General features: G+C 35.5%; 1 long non-coding RNA gene across 1 annotated transcript in view; it reads left to right on the top strand.

Annotated features, from left to right (window-relative positions):
• Positions 1-5,152, top strand: part of LOC127506355 (uncharacterized) — a 43,157-nt gene extending 38,005 nt beyond the window's left edge. The window contains exon 5 of the long non-coding RNA XR_007927957.1: positions 3,218-5,152. This is a non-coding gene — a long non-coding RNA (uncharacterized LOC127506355). The remainder of the gene's footprint in view (positions 1-3,217) is intronic.
• Positions 5,153-9,797: the final 4,645 nt, after the last annotated feature.

Genomic DNA, 9,797 nt, shown 5'->3' on the forward strand with positions numbered 1-9,797 from the left:
TCACACTGTTTCTGTAATATAGAATGCACTGATATAAAGAGGATTAAAGCAGCCTATATATCAATAAGACACTTTGGCTGGAATAATTGCATTAGTATTTACTTTTCTCCACTTCATCTCAGCCCTTGCCTACAGCCATATATCACTGCCTGAGAGAGAGAGAGAGAGAGAGAGAGAGAGAGCGATTCCATTCAGTCAACACAATCCAGCAGGGAGGATTGATAGCAAGATAGAAGGGTAAAAAATGTGAAAGAACTGAGAATTTTTTTGGTTAAGGTTTGTGAACATTCGGTTTGTCAGTATGTGAGGTTACAGTGTTGTACAGAGTGAACGGATCCGTTCTGTGAGACGCTTTAAATAATCCAAGCAATATGAAAATCCTAATGGCACTTTGATGCATTGGGTTGGGTTTTTTTGTATTAGAGGAACAGGTGATATGTTTGTATTATTTGTCAACAGTGGAGGGGGAAAAAGCGAGCAAAATGCTGACATTTTCATTACGTCTGAGCTTAATTCACATTCATAGTCATCCGTGGGAGGATATCACAGGGACTATGAATTTAAAGTGTTCCCATTTTTATCAAAGCATGTTGCTCCCTTCTCTTCTTCGACTGTGTGAAAAACTATCAGTGTAAGCCGATCAGAACAGTACTCAAGCCGAGCCATCTACACTTCTTTTTACCTAGAGTTGGGGAACAGCTAACTAGAAGTAGCGATGCTACAACCTAACTGAATTGGCTCAGCTGTTTTTACTTTTGTCTAGACTGAAGTGTTTTTTGTTTTTTTGGGGTTTTTTTTTTACTATTTTTTAACTGTATTGCAAGCTTATCTTTACAAAGAAAAGAATTGAAGTAAATATAGCTGCAAGCAGCAATTATCAAGGCCAAGCACAAAAAGAAACAATGTGACATGCAAGCAGAAAAACTGCAACAATCAGTAATTAATGACATTTTTAGATTATTTTAGTCAAAATGGAACAAAAATCAATTACTGTAATATGATTAACTTGTTTATCAATTTTGACCAATAGGTGGCACTTATCAAATCATTATGGTGTGGTCAGTGTGAGGTGATAATGACACATAAAAAGTTTGGTGTCAATATGCCGAGGCGTTGCAAAGTTATGGCTTCAGAATCAGCTTGGCATCATGCCAACAAATTCGTTGATGCATTTCTCGAGAACGGTTTGGTCTATTGAAAAGCTTTTGATAACTTTTGCTGGCATGGTCTGAAGATAATCTGAGCCAATTTTCCTAGGAGGAGTTCAAAAAAGTAGGTTTTCAAAGAAATTCAGAATGGCGACAAGTTCGAGCAAAGATGGCATAATTGGTATCATTGTTCTCAGTATGACTCACGAAATCTATCAAGACCAGTTTCATTAAAATAAGCAAATTAAATCAGAGGCTATCTCTGATGCCCGGAATGGCCAGTATGGGAAAATTGGAATATTTGGACTGTCCTCTATCTGTGTGACAAATTTCAACTTTTTACCATACGGTTCTATGGGCAGCCATAGACTTCAAGTGTGGAAGAAGAAGAAGAAGAATAGTAAAACTAACGAATCACATAAATCGTTGGATCTGTTTCTTAAATTAAGCATTTTTATTTGGAATTGAAAATTTCAATTTGTTTTAGTGAATTTATTTGTTTAGATGGTTCTTTTAAAATGAACCTGTTAAAAAGTGATTTACTGATTCATTTAGTCCTTCCAAAAAAATTAAATCATTACACACATTCACTCAAATTACTCATTATCTCTCTCAAGTTTAGCATTTTAAAATTAAATTAATTTTAATTAATTTTAGTGAATCAGTTCATTCAGATGATTCTTTTAAATGAATCTATTCAAAAATGATTCACTGATTCGAGTAACTGTATTTATGCACCACTTTTATGCGGTTTTTTTTTTTTTTTTTTGGTGATATGAGTGATATTTTTGTTAAATAACATAATTATTACAATTTAAAAAAAAAAATATATATATATATATATATATTTAGTAAAATGAGTTATACGTTATAAGTTAAATAAAAATGGTGTTTTTGTAGTTTTAGTGCTGGTATTTAGCTGGTATTAAGTGTAAATTGATTTCAATTTACACTCAACACCACTGAGATTCTTATTGTTTTGTGTATTTATGGTTGTATACAATATTTTTTAAAACTTTATTAGTAGCACGTAGCATAGCTACTTTCAAATGGTTGACTACTTTAAATTATCAGTAGCTTGTCAAGTTACAACTTCAAAGTAGACCCTGCAGTAGTATGCAAGGTCTAATAAATGCTTTAAATTGTCAATGTAAATGTACTTTATAATTCAGTTGGATAGTCACTGTCCCCGGTGATGTTTGTGGTTAATCATTTAAATATTATGTGAAATGGATATCGGTTTGCAAAAGAAGTTCAACAGAACTCCAGATGTGATTACGCCAGTAATCATTTAAAGTGTCTAAATTTCACCTGCTTTGTTCTATTTATAAAACACCCAGACTTGCGCTTATTATCTAATTTCTTTCTTAACGTTCCCTGTTTCCCTTCCGTCCCGACAGTTTTTTCATGTGTCAGTTTTCTTTTCCTCTCCTGGTTTTCCTCTCTCTGACAGTCAACCTTCACAATGAACGCATTAAGTTTTCAGCAAATTACATTTAGTTGAACGTTTATGGTGGCAAACACTTCAGCCTTTAATCCGCTTTACTGTAGGCAGATGTATCGGCCTACATTTGCTACACTTAACATATGTAAATTTGGCAGGTAATACACATCCCGCCTGACATATTATGTTTTTATACCTGTTAAAAACACTCTGAACCCAGGATTTCTCCCACTACAGGATACGGGGCCTGATACTTCAAAGTAAATGCCTGCTAAGCAACATTAACAGGTGTAAACAGTGAGTCTGATGCTGCTAAGCTTTGCACGATGCTTAGGTAAATTCCACTTCATTTGAAAAGCCTTCAGCTTTTCTCAGTAGAGGCCAGCATTCACATGCCCCTCCACCCCCCGCTCTTCCCTCTCTTTCTCTCTCTGCTCCTGACCAGAGTTATCACATTTCCTCTGGGAGTGCGGTGTGCATGATTGCAGACCTGCCTTGTCAAAAATCTGCCCAGTGTTTCTATATTTCTTTGTGAGACGTCCTACTGCTGAATAATGCATGAGACCTGCTCTCATTACATTTCTTTTTCCCTCTCTCTCTCTCATCCTGTTGGTTGAGGTAACAGAAGCGACAGCTCAGGCAGAGATGGTCACCCCTTTCCCAGCAGCCCCTGCTTCTGCTCTCATCAACTCCACTGCCCACTGCTGACAAAATGGGCTTATTTGACTCCTCACCCCGTGGCACAGATGAATAATTCACCTCGCCGCTGCACTGCTGGGGAGGCGCAGGCAGGTTTGCATTTGACAGAGCGTGGACAGTGGATTATGGGATTGCGCAGAGGTTCTCCACTCCCAGCCTGTCCAAGAGAAAGGACTTCAAAACTGCAGCTGGGCCCGTTGAAGCCCGGCTTTGGTAGAGACAATGCTGCTGGTACTATAGCAAGGATTTTGTATGGAAAAAAGCAGATTTAAGTACTATAATAGTCGTACAATGCTCTTTTTGTATCAAGACGCAACTCTAGATTTTGTTGCATTGAAAACATAGACATAAAAGTGACTGATCCAGTTAGTCTGCTACACACTTAACATGAACACTGTGTAATGTTAGCTCTGTGGGCAAAACCTAGCAAGCCTTCTCAGATTACTTCTAGGGCGGCACCCTAACTCTCATGGAACCTCATAAGTTACTGATTTCAAACACTCTACATAGGCAGCAGCTCCAGATGCCATTAAAATGTTGATTTCAATAGAGATTGATGTTAGCATGCTAAGCTAACAGAGCTATACTCTTATAAAGTGCTTCACAATTTGTGTACTTATGCACTATTCTGTGCCATTTTGTAGTATAAATGGTGAGTAGTATGTTCACACTGAAAAGTCCAAAAGGAAAAAGTGCTCTTAAAACGAATTGTGGAATTTTGGAGACTTAATGGTTTCTTACATAGCAGAAGAGAAGGGGCTATCAGACTCAGATTTTGAATGACAAAATAACCTTATAAAATTCATACACGAGACAGTAGAGTACATAGTGAATAGTATAAGTGCATAGTGTATAGTATAGTACAACTATAGATCATAACAGTACTGAAACGGTTCCGAAAGTAAAAAAAAAAAAAAAAAGATCCAGTGCTGCCTTAGAATTTGAATAAAATGAGGAACATGAAAAGGAAGCATACTTAAGATGACTACTTTTTAGAAAAGCCTTCATCAAGAGTGCTTATAATGCCTTAAAGTGCTAATCAAGTTGTAGAAGGGTTATTGATGAATAAGGTTTTTAAAAGTATATATATATAATGGAGATTATTTATTATTTATTTTTTAAGTTTTATTGTTTTTAAGTGTTAAAAATGAGATTATGTGGTTTTCATAATCAATTGACACTGCTTTTGTCATTTTTTACAAGATGGACAAAATTTGTCACCAAAAAAGTCATTCGGTTTAACCAAAATTTCGGTTTTACAGAATGACACATTTGGCTATACCGAATGACGATATTTTCAAACAATGCTAACAGATTGATATCTAGCTAGCTAGCTAGCTAACAAAAGGACAATCAAACATTTTATATTTAGTACAAGTTTTTAAAATATTACAACATTTTCCATGTTTTATAGCAAGTGTACCGAATGATCTGATGTTTCAGGACATGCATATGAAAACCTGAATGTTTCAAATAGTTAAAAGAGAGTTAGTTACTTTGCTTCATGACCATGTGGTCCTTTGCAGGTGTCTGAATGAGGTCACATCCTGTCACATGATATTGACCACATGACTCGATCCAAAATGGTCCCTTTATATTGGTTACTCCGAATGACATTAACAAAATTCATTTTTCCGGACATTTTTTCTCATAACAAAGCAACAACTTCTTGTTGATATATGATGTTATAAAATCATGCCAGAATAAAAAATATATACATTTATTACATTTTAAGATGTTTTAATCACAAATGAAATGGCTGTATTAGCCTTTGGACGGTTAAACCGAATGACCTTTTGACACTTCAAAATCTTTAAAATACCTTTATATGTAACAAAATATAATTAAAACCTTTTGGATTCAATAAAAGTGATCTAGTTGTACTACTTTACATACTTTGGATGTCATATCTTTGTTTTTTATTATTATTAAGGCCTTTGGACAAAAACAAGCAGTTATTTACATATCTGCATCTTGGAAAAGTTGCTAAAGAATGATTACGATGTTAAACCAGAGACTGAGTTAGAGCCACAGCCTAGCATTTAGCACACATACTTCAGACATATTTAGCTGTGGTGGTCATGCAAGAGATGTTCCCTCATTGTTTCCTGTAATTTCTCTTCTTTTTTCCCCTCAAATATGGCCAAAAATCAGGGAATGAGCTCAGTAAATCATATTAGTTCTTTTGCCATGGTCACATGTGATTCTGTCTGGCTACCAATATTTCACATTATTCACCTACGGGCCAGCGAAAAGACCTTTGCGTATCCTTTAAATGAGATCTGTCCTGGAAAAGTAGAAGCTGTGTCAGGCCAAAAGGACAAGATAAATAAAGTACAACACAATATCACACTTCCAGGACTACCACAAAGGACTTCAGCTACCCTTCCTGCCCAAACAAGTCAGCCACAGTTTCTTTTCTGGATGTAGAAGGACATTGTAAGGAGGTCAGTTTGCTTTTTTTTTTTTTTTTTTTTTCATCTTTGCAATAAAGAAGAACCTCTTTTTACACATCCATGCTCTAATTTCCAGCAGCCCAAGCCAGGCGAGTTCAGGCCTACCTTATCTGTCTTGTTAAACACAGACAAAGGGATGAATCCTTTCTCCTTTTCTCTTGTGGAGACAATAGCCCAAGTAGATAACCTAGTACTCTGGAATTAATTATCTGGCCTTTTAATTCAGGGTCGTGGTGATTAGCCCACTGTGGAGGCATTAGCATAATATTTTTGCTATCTTCCCTGTGCTGGGTCTCCTGGACCTTGTCTTTTTCCCCCTGTGGAAAACCCACTCAGCATTTCCTCTGCTACCTGCCAGTCCCTGCCTATGAATGTGATTTGAGGGAAATGAGATTTCCTCTTCATACCAAACGGGCTGATGACAGTTCATTGCAGGGGGATAATTATAAATGGTTTTTATATATCATTGACTGCTGTGATGGCGAGAGCGATGTGATGTGTTAATACAGACGTTTAGCTCCATTATTCCACATAATAAGGCAAGTGACTACGCCACTGATTACCTCCTCTATCAAGACAGGAGTTCACAACATTCACCAATCAGACATGCGCTTTCTTTAGCAACAATGTGCGGAAGGGCGAAACCTCAACTATACTAGCTCTGAATTTAAAATGGAAATTGAGAACTTGTAGACATTCTTTTCAGTTTTCTCTTGTGCATTTCCTTGTTCTTCATCCAGTTCTGAACCACTTTGAGCTCCAGTTTCACCCAACAACCTCTACCCCTCAACAGGTTTGTGTGCCATTCAGAATTTAATTAAGTGAGCCTTTTAAATTCAATTCAATTTGTTACATTGCTTTTAATTTGAATTGAGGTAACAAACAGGATGGTATAAAAACAAGTCTTTTAGGTACACAGTTCAATAAAATGGCTAATTTGGGAAGAATTGCAATTTAAAGGAAGTAGAATTACAGTTGAAATTCAGGAAATCTTATCATTTTTAACTACAAAAGCAAAGTTCATCAAAACAGACTTAAAATTTTGTCCTGATAAAGTCTTGATTGAACATTTGAAAACAAATTAAAAGTTTGAAATTTGAAGAATAATTATAGTTAGAATGATGCACTATAAAAAAAAATCATTTTGTCAGACAAACTTTATTTTAAAGGTTGGTTGAACTATCAAATGTATAGAAAAAGTTGACATTACATAAAAAATAAATAAAGTAAACTTTTAGGCTGTGTAGTATGAGCAACTTAAAATGGCAAGATCTTACAAATTTGGTGGTGGTCACTTCTATGTAATGTTAATTGCTAATACAACTTATTATGTATTTTTTTTATTATATATTAAATGTTTAATAAAAGGTTGAGACAGCCATTTTTTCCATAAGTTCCAGAACTCAAAAACTTGAGGCAATCAGCTTCAGGACCTTTTAGAATTTTATCAACTTCTTTTTACAGGTGATGGATGGATGGATGGATGGATGGATGGATGGACGGATGGATGGAAAGATTAATTAATTAACTTTTTTGAGGCAGGATGTGGAGGTAAACTTCATTACCCAGAATTCCTCTTCCTGTAATTACAATTCAACTTCCTGTGAGTTGTGGCCTGTTCAATTAAAACTCATAAATTGAAAGCGAGCCATTTCTTCAATTCCTCAACCTCCTCAACCAATTCCAGGTAGTTGCTACACAAAAACAGACCGCTTCCCAGAAGTTCCCACAAATTAGAATGCTAAATCGCCACCATCCTCTGAGTGTAGCAATATGCACTGAGATCAGATGAAACCAAAAGTGTATACATACACTGGGGAGCACCACTCACAGACAGAACCCCAGCTACACACCCTCAGGCTTAATACCAGAGAGGAGGCTGTTATCTGCATTACAATATCCTGCTAATCAGCTCTTTTTGAGATATGAGAGGACGTCTCCTGAGGATGGTCGAGATTTTTGCTTTTTCATTTTTAGAAAAAAAGAAGAAAATGTGAGAGCCACCCATGCATTGGAGCATTTATTTCACATTTTTATTTCTGAAAATTTGGAGCCAATTCCAAATTACTTTCCTAGGGGGATTATGAAATTAGAGCACCATTTTGAGGGATTAGGCTGGTCTTAAACCTCCTGTTTGAGGCAGCCGATGAGGAAGCTTCTCTGTGCAATGCAGGAGTTCTCAAAAAAAAAAAAAAAAAACATAGGGATGGAGAACAAAAGCAGTTTAAAACATTGCTTGAAATGAAAAACAGCTTAATACACGTTCATTTTTACTGCTTAAGAACCGGGGGAACGATAAACGGATATTAAAGACTTATACCATATGAAAGCAAAAGAATCTGCACTTTTAAATTCAGATACAATATATGGCAATGCAAAAGTTGATTTATCTTAAATTATGCATGTCTCTTAATCACATGCTTTAACCTGAATATGCTCATAAATCAACAAAATTGCAATGTGTTAACAGATGGAGCCATGACTCCTCAGTGCAATGTTCTTATTACAAGGCCAGACACAACATTTGGATTTTGTAGACATGCTATTGATGACTTTTAAAGGGTTCGCTTTGTTAATAGTCTATGAAGAATCAAAAGTTTTTGTTTCATGAATTAATGTTTCGTCTCAAAGTATTCAAGCCCAAATAAGCCATTTTATTGAAATTACACATAAAGGGCTTGTGTTATTGTACCTAAGGTGGTATGTATATATATATATATATATATATATATACTATAGTTGTACCACCTGACATGGAAAGTGTACCAACTTACCCTTGCTTGAAATTAACAGTTTTTACCAGTATTTGAGAGAAATCTGCAAACCTTTTCACTCTGCCAAAGGATCAGGGGTCCTCTGGATGATGCATTATCATGTTTACTGTTATTACCTTGTCAATTCATAATAAAAGAGCCATGTTTGCAACTGTGCCACCCTGACATTTGAGAATATACAAATTACTGGACAAAAGTTTTTCAATTATCTCAGTTTATCAGTTATCATAACTTTAAAACTACTGATATTTATAAAATATGTTTATATGAAAGGTTTCAAACCTAAAATGATACCATAGTATTTAGTTTTTATTTTTTTTATTATTAAGACACTATTTGAAATGAGTCTGTTCATTTGTTCGGACAGTTGTACCACCTGACATTTTGGGGGTTTAAGATACCAAAACATAAAATAATATATTATTTAAATTTACAAAATCTAAATTCAAACTAAATGTCATGTCATTGAACCAGGTCTAAAATAAATGTGGAAAGCATCTGTTAGTATTTACATTCTGAATGGCAGAATAGTGTTGTCAAAGGTACCAATTTCGATACCAAGTCAGTACTGAAATTTTAAAAATTTGATGCTTTGAGTGCTGTTAAGCGGATTCTAAAACACCTCTGATTGGCCAATGTGTTCACGTGCTCAACATATATGTCTGTGATTGGCTACAATGATCAATGCTTCAAAAACTTGCTGTAAATACACATTAGTGACGCTCTTCACCGAACGCTTATACAGATACACAGCTCCCACTTTCAAAACGCTTTCAAATTCGAACGCTCCCGTGTGTTGATCATTGTAGCCAATCACAAACATATATGTTGAGCGCGTGAACAATCAGTGGCCAATCAGAGGTGTTTACGAATCCACTCAACAGCACTCAACATTTTTAAAATTTCAGTACCAACTGTATCGAAGTCAGTACTTTTGACAACACTATGGCAGAATGGTTTCACAGGTACATGGCCATTTTATTGAGGGACTGATCTGAGCTGTAAACGACATGTGATTGAAAACACGTACGTTTCATAAGCCAGTGAGAAAATTTTTGGGCACAGCCAAATATATATAAATATTAAAAATCTACAATTGTAAATCATTGCAGAGAATTGTGGGTAATCATGAATTAGCACAGGATAGTAATGATATGTTAAACAGGTTGAAAACAAAGAGGTTTAAATTCACACTTTTAATTCTGTAATCCCTACCATTGCAGCTGATAAAAAGGATTTGAGAAAGAATTAAAGGCAATAAATTTGTAGCTTGAGT

The sequence above is a fragment of the Ctenopharyngodon idella genome, chromosome 23, assembly GCF_019924925.1.
Source record: "Ctenopharyngodon idella isolate HZGC_01 chromosome 23, HZGC01, whole genome shotgun sequence".
NCBI classification, from domain to species: Eukaryota; Metazoa; Chordata; class Actinopteri; order Cypriniformes; family Xenocyprididae; genus Ctenopharyngodon; species Ctenopharyngodon idella.